This window comes from Poecilia formosa, unplaced genomic scaffold (assembly GCF_000485575.1).
Source record: "Poecilia formosa unplaced genomic scaffold, Poecilia_formosa-5.1.2 Scaffold213, whole genome shotgun sequence".
NCBI lineage: Eukaryota > Metazoa > Chordata > Actinopteri > Cyprinodontiformes > Poeciliidae > Poecilia > Poecilia formosa.
This window is the reverse complement of record NW_006800152.1, coordinates 364,935-372,536: the sequence shown is the minus strand read 5'-3', so window position 1 is coordinate 372,536 and position 7,602 is coordinate 364,935. Positions and strand designations below refer to the sequence as shown.

Here is a 7,602-nt window from a genome sequence, read left to right as displayed (position 1 = left end):
TGCATAATATTTCAGAATGCTAATTTGTCATTTTCTAAGGTGTTTCCTTTGTAAATAAACAGGAAAAGGAGTAGAAGGTTTCAGAGAAAACAAAACAAAAACAAAAAAAAGAAAGCTCTGGGGCAGAGCTACATCTCGAAGGCGGGGCTAGATCCAACAAGGCGTTTTACACTGAATGGTTGCCATAGAGGCTAGAGGATTTCTCTAACATGCATGAAAGAATAAAAGTAACCCTCCAAATGTTTTGAAACATATATTTTAGTTTTGTTATGGATGTGAAAAGACCAGGTTGTTGACCCAGCTGTTCAGCAGTTAGACATATGGAATTAAACAAGGTTTAATTCTGGAATGTGCAGAAACCAGGTGGCTAACTTAGTATGCAAATAAATCGGACGCTTCTACTGAAAAACAGAGGTCACTCATGTTAACCATTAATATTTTTCAGCCTGTGCCTGTTTTGAATTTGAGGAGCTGGTGCAGTTGCATTTTATTGTTCTGTTCTCTGCCCTGCAGGCAAGCAAGCTTTAACTCCATTTGGTTTTCTTATTTAGCTCTAAGTTACCCACTTTATATCAAAGTTCATCAAAAACATTTAATTTGAAAATAGGCATCAACATAACTGCAAGAAGACATACATGGAAATGGGCTTGATGTAAATGTATAGCTAGTTATCACTAACACCTAAAGAAAGTGGCCAGTTATTAGATTTATAAGGTCAAATACTTTCTCCACTATGTGGAAAAAGTATTTTTTGAAAGCTGTTTTTTTTTCTCTCTCTCTCTTTTTTTTTTTTTTTACTTTGTATATTGACATTGATCGTGTTTTGTAAATGTGAGGTATGACAAAAACAAAGAAGAAATCTTTAAGGGAAAAACCCCCAAACAAATCTCGACACTGAATTTTGTTAATGTTAATAATTTGCAATACAAATCCGAGCGGTTCAACTGCAGTTTTGTGGTTATACCGCCCCCATGTGTCCACAAGTTGAAAGAAACCGCTCTACCACCAAGCTTGTACGCAATCTTCCATGTGACTTCTTAAATTGCTAGTTTACAGATTTTACATGTAGCTTGTTCATTCAAATCATTAACAGACATTTAAATTCAAATGCCAATTGTAAAATAAAGCATTTTGTCTTTGAGCTGAGACATATTTACTTCTGAAGTAGAAGTACGCTCTCAAAAATCTGGGGGGAAAATGCTCAAAACTGGGCAGACGGGGTTACTTTTCTAAATTAAATGAGTTATTTTTAGTCACTTCCATTCATTTACAGTTTTTTATTTTGCTTAGAGTTTTTTTCTTAAGGTTTTCAATACGGCGAAGAGCGTGGAAAGGCATGTAGCGATTGGCTCGAGATCGATTCCAGGACAACCACGTCTTGCGCGTGCTCTACCAGCTAACCCTTTATAGTTTTAAATGGACATTAATTATATAGCCAAAAATGAAATAATGCCACAAAATAAATCACTTTTCTGATCTCCAGGATGCAATAAGGTAAACTACCCCTTTTCTAGTACCCTTCAGCCCTCCCTGGGCTGCACTGCTGTTTCCAAGTGCAGCTCAGACCTCAGTGCGCAGCTGCCCACCCAACATGGTTTGAAGATTGAACTTAAGCATCCGGCAATAACTCCATCTGGACGACCAGGAATACTTTTCCCCATCCCAGTTCTGGCACCGTCCCTGCGTTCGGCTTTCGGAGCCCGTGGCAGTCCGTGTGAGTATGTAGTTCGGCGGTGAAAGGAGCCGCTGTTCAGCCAGCAGCCAGCTGTTTTGGTCAGCGGTTAGCTGGCTAGCAGAGTCACTCAGCTAACATAACCATAGCTAGCGAGGTGGGGGTGAATTCAAGCTCCATGTTGTTGTTTTTTTAAAGCTGAAATGGCGCTAATATTCAGAGCTGGGTGATAGGAATGTGTTTCTGAATGTTGTCCCAGGTTCCTGTGAGCTTCAGAGGAAACGAGCCAGGCTAGCTTCGACTGGGTCAGCTGTGATTTGACATAAGGCCGAAAGCTACAATGATAACATCATAACTGGCTCAAATGGATAGAAAACAATATTCTAGGCTAAAAAAAAGGAAAGCCAACTTCCTGAATCTAAAGCCTACTTATGTAAAAAAAAATTAATCAGGTGCTGCTGAGTTAACTTTTAACTTTAAGAATAATACTGGTTCACAATGCGTATTAAATGTTCACTTTAAGGCTAAAGCCACATATAAACAAAAATGTATGAGGCTCATTGTGTGTTTGGACACCTGCCTGTGGCAGCAAGTTATTTCCAGAAAAACTAATTTTATCACCTGGATTTACCACAACTCTTTTAATTTATGTTCACTTTCTGAATTTTAGCTACTTTAACTGGATTTTTTTTTTTATCATTTAGTTTTTGTGATAAGTTTGTAGTGAATTTATCCTCATCATATAGCTCTCCAGCCACAATTCAGAAAACTTGGAAGTGAAAAACAAAGTAGATTGTTTATATGTCCTAATATTTTTGTTGCGTTATTCCAGCTCAGTTAGATGGTCTTATTATAAGAATCTGGAGACATTTCCAAGTTTAGCTGAGCCTGTTAGAAGAGATGTTAAAATCAGATTTTCTGGGTTATTTTCCAACTTTCTGACCTCCTTTTGTAACCTGATTTACTAACTCTAATTTTCAGAAGAAATAAAATGCTTGAAATGGTAACGTGCCATAATATGTTTTGCAGGTTATTTTAAAGAGGTAGCGAATACTCCTGTCACAATAATTAATCGCATGACCAATTAAAATGTGCTCAATCATTTCCATTCTAATGATTAATACTTCTTGATGGGAGATTTTGTTTACAGAGACTTCTTAATCCATTTTATTTATTGTTTCGATAAATAAAACAAAAAATTTACAGTTTTTGTAAACAGAACAAAAACAGTAAATATTTTTGTTCTATTTACAGTTTTTTTTCTGTCATTTAAAACCATTCTTTACAAAATTAAAGTTTATTGATCTCTGATGGGGTGAACTTGCAGTGTTCACTGCAAGTTCACCCCATCATTTACTCACATCATCATTTACTGATGATGTGAGTAAAGAGACTTCTGTTTTATCAATACTTGAAAATGGTCCCAAAACAACAGTATTACTGTTTATCGCAACAACTACTGGGGCAACTTATTGTACAGCACATTTTTAATCATGACAGAAACATATTAATGCGTCAAAGCATAGACCCCTTCATTTTGTAATAAATCAAAGTAGGTGCTGCTGGTTCTTGCACTTATAGCTGTTGGAATACTAAGTGTTTATTCCTTAATAAAAAGAGGAAACACATTCCTGTTTTTCCAAGTATCTGACCTGCGATCAAAAGAAAACTGTCTAGACAATTGATTGGTACATGTCTAACTTAACATTTAGTTTTTGCTTTTCTCTCATCAGGATTCCTCAGAAGCTGCCAGGTGAAGTCATCCTATTGCCACAGGGCCAAAAAAAAACCTAAACAAAAACAACCCCACAGATCCTTCCGAGAATTCACAGTAAGTAAACAAAAACACGCCTCGATTGTTAATTTCACGCTTACACTCACAGTGTGAACATGTAATGAATGAGAAGGAGAAGAGACGCACCAACAATAGCCTGGAGGTACGCTTTTACTCCGTCTCGCTCGTGTGCGTTTCAGAAGAGAAGCCACTAGAGGCCGCTCTCACGCCTGGTATTCCCTCTGCTTAACTGGGTATTCCTTGTGTTGCTTTTAAACCAAACAATGTCCATCAACAAGTAAACATCATCTACAGGGCTGGAAATCATTTACTGATGATGTGAGTAAAGAGACTTCTGTTTTAACACTAGAGTTGTGCGTGTGCGTGCTTGTGTGTGTGTGGTCTTTAAGTTGTTGTGGAAGTGTTCTGCCTCCCAAAACAGTACATCTGCTGTGTGTTTAGCCTAATTTCTTTCCGTGGTGATTGTTCAAAAGCGGTTTTGTTTTGAGCGCCCTGTGATTTAGAAAAGGAAGCGTTATCTTGAAGATAGCCAGGTCTGTCCCGTTCTGAGCTGCATTTCCCTCCCTCCCCCCTCAAAAATGACTTTGAATTCCTCACGCTGGCCTCCCAGTCCCCTCAAACAACTGGCAGGGCCAGCTGTCCATAACAGCTGCTTGATATCTGGTTCTGGCTCCTGTCTGCATCTGGCCAACGTTCCTCCGTGACCCCCTGTTCATCTGCAGGGCAAATCTTTCTGCTTCTAAAATTGGTCTCGATGCTATTTTTTGATGCCATTTCGGCTTGTGCACCTAATCTAGCGTGTGTGCGTACTTTTCTTTCCTTTTTTTTATTTTTGATGTTCGGGATTGAACCCTGCCGTTACCTTTTAGCTCACAACTCTGGTATTTGTCCTCATTGTCACAAAATTCATCCCACATGTCTTCTGAGCTTTAATAGCCTGGTCTGAGAACGCATTTATCTGCTGCTCTGATAATACACAGCATTTTTTCCAGATGTTTCATCCTGGCTTGTAGTTTGAAGGAAGATGATGCCTTCTCGTTTATATCGGAAACGGAAAGTTGGGGAAGAGGTTGGAAAAAGTTAGTAAATCGTGCGCTGATTTCTAAAGAGTAATGCATCAAATCAAATTTAGCTTTTTGTCATTTTCTTTGAACAATAAAACAGTGCTTTGTTTCTGAGATTTGTTACAGATTAGTGTGAACAATCCTGCAAATTAGACATTTTAATTATAATGGCAAAGTAAATGGTAAAGCATGACATCGCTCCGGTAAGGTAAGGTCGTTTTATCTGTAAAATGACCTTACCTTACCTGTGCTGTATAATTATAGCACATTTTCAGCAACAAGGCAATTCAGAGTGCTTTACATGAATTAGAAGGAAATACAAACAAAACAATAAACCAAAGGAAAGAACAAAAACAGAAAAAAAACCCACAAAAAAGATGGTAGATGGTGCTAAATGTTGATGTTGATCTAAAGTATATAAACTAAATGCTCAGAATTAGACAGAATAGATCTGCCCTTATGGACTGGGGACCCGATCTATAATTTCTTTTCAACATTGGGACCAGTACAGATATTACTATCGGATCGGTGCATCTCTACGTAAGAAGTTGAAAGTTGTTCACTGACCAAATAACCGATGGATAGAAGCAACTTTGTAAATACAACCTTGAACTTGACCTGGAAATAATGAATAATTGTTTTTTGGGGTCTATTTTTGGATCATGTGCATCATCTTCTGGTTATGTCATGCATGACCGTAAAATGGTTGAAGGAAGGTTCATTTTCACGTGCAGACCAACAATCTAGCAGAGGTTAACCCCGTCGTGTTTCTGTTTGTTTCTTTTTTCCTTACTGTACGTTTCCACACTCCGGAGTCACGGTGGACGGATGGAGCTGTCGAAAAGCAGCGTACCTCTCGTTCCGTCGTTGACGTCTTAGTTGTTGGTTTTGTAATTTATCCTGGCCCGCTCTCGGCAGCACAGGGGTTAATCATGTTGGGATTCGGATGCCACAAGGAGCATGACCGCACACTTGGTGTCTATAATTCAAACTTTCTTTGATGTGGAGCCAGAGGACGAAGACACCGGTGGATCCCGCGGACCCCTGTGGCACCAGCATTACTAATCTCTGTCTGTCTTTGTGGAGACAAGAAACTGCTACAAAGCGTGGATTTGTGCCGTCCGGTGCTGACAGCTTGGCTGGACGGATTGTCGTACTGGGAAGGGATGGCGGGGGGAGACTGTCTCTGGACCTCGGGAGACAAAGCCCCTCGCTATCAAGCCTGTTGAGTTAGACTTATAGGAGACAAATATTTTTGCTTTCATTAGGATGAAATGCTATCCAGGATTTAAATTTCAAAGTTTCAGTCTTGGCCTGAGAACAGCAGACTAGCCTCTTTGTCAAGAGCATAGCAATCTGTATTAGCCAGAAAAATATGCAATATATTTCTTCTTAGAGATCAGAAATGTAAGAATACCAGTAAGTAGACAGTGTACCAAACAACAATGAAGAAAATCCTCCCATTGCCTTGTCGCTAACTTCTTTTTAAATAGCCTCCCTTTGTGCCCTGTGTGATGTTATGGCAATATTATTATTATGGATTCAAAAGATATTTTATTAAGTAATTCTGCTTTTTTTGTTCTCCCAAATATCCTTCCCTGATTTATTTTTACACCTATTTCAGTAAACAAAATGGGTATTTACTGAAATCCAGCATAACTAGCTAAAGTTGTGCTTGCAAAACTAGCTAACTTTGGCCTCTTTTTTATAGTTTAAACTGCCTGTTGCTGAATTGTGTCATACAAATAAACTTGATTTGACTTTTTCGTCCTGTTTTTACCAGAAAATTCAGATTTTCGTTTTGATCTTGGCTCCTTTTTTATAGACTGCAGCTTTCTGCCTGTATCTTGACTAATCCTAGATGACACCAGGCTAACCTAAGCAGACAGAGTCATGGATCCTACCCCAGAGCATCCGTCACATCAGCCCCTAACTCAACGTTTTTATGGTGCTCGTAATGGAAAGCAGGCAGACTGATAGGCTTTTTTTTTTCCATCCAGTCTCTGGGCTTGAGATTAAAGAAATCGATTGGTGCTCCCTGAATTCCAGATGTGAAATATTACTGGCTCTGGACTCTGTGCCTTTTTTTTTTTGACTTCCAGAGGGCCCCATGAGGGAAGAAGTGCTCTGAAAAACGCACCACCACTTATCTGCGTTTTACATCGGCCCTGGCGAAGAACTGTGCTGTATCACTGCTGGCACCGCAGCTGTCACTGTTCATATGTGAGATATACTGACAGAAACCAAAAAGGAACAGGTGTTGCGTATTAGTGCCACTGCTTTCCTCTGCCCCCCTCTGGCAAAGGGGAGGTGTAAAAAATAAAAAAGAGTTGTGGTCAACAGAGTTGTCAGAACGGATCATTGTAATGTCTTTTTTTTTCTTTTTTTTTTCTTTGCCCTGAAGAGAAATAACGGGCACAGAAAGAGAAGTGGGGTTATGTGGTGGTGGGGGGATAATGTAGATAATGCAGTTCAGGTGGAATAAGCCAAGAGGCAGATCGGAAACATGGGAATCTCTTTGAACGTTGACATTTTCTATCCTGTTGTCTCTTCTCTGTAAGTTCTGCTGGACTTTAGTATTTCTGTGAATATCAACCACAGATGGAAACTTGGAACTGATTTTGACATTCTTGTTTTCTTGACGCAAAAGATGAGCCGCAGTCATTGTTTTGAGTTTTTCCTTGACATAGACAGTCTTTTCTCTTTATTGCAATGCTCATCATTTCAATATGAAACTGAAACTGTAATTGAAACAACATTCTTGCGGTTTTCAATCTTCTCTGCCAGTAGCTTAACCAGACATGCAACCCTATTAATGAGTTAATCTAAAAGTTGATTGATCTTATCTATTCATTCATAAACTATTCTCTTAAAATTCTGAGTTTTCCCTTGAATCAAGAGGGTTGAGTGTCTTTCCACAACATAAATTTCAAAAGTTTTTATATGCTGAATTAAAAAAAACATAATTAAATATAAACACTTTTTTGTCAGCTGTATTAAATTCTGTCATGAACAGAGAAATATTCATACAGGACTGTCTGTGGTTGCTGCTGAAGGAATACTAAAACTTC

The 7,602-nt window shown here is 38.8% G+C and overlaps 1 protein-coding gene across 3 annotated transcripts in view; it reads left to right on the top strand.

Moving 5' to 3' along the window:
• The first annotated feature begins 1,384 nt into the window (after positions 1-1,384).
• The window catches only part of disp1 (dispatched homolog 1 (Drosophila)), an 84,700-nt gene continuing 78,482 nt past the window's right edge, over positions 1,385-7,602 (top strand). For 2 of the 3 annotated variants that reach the window (XM_016679506.1, XM_007567747.2), the window contains exons 1-2: positions 1,385-1,714; positions 3,406-3,503. The gene's annotated coding sequence lies outside the window, so the exon portion shown is untranslated. Of the gene's footprint in view, positions 1,715-3,405; positions 3,504-3,646; positions 3,786-7,602 lie in introns of all 3 variants that reach the window. The other variant, XM_016679505.1, reaches the window with a different exon arrangement.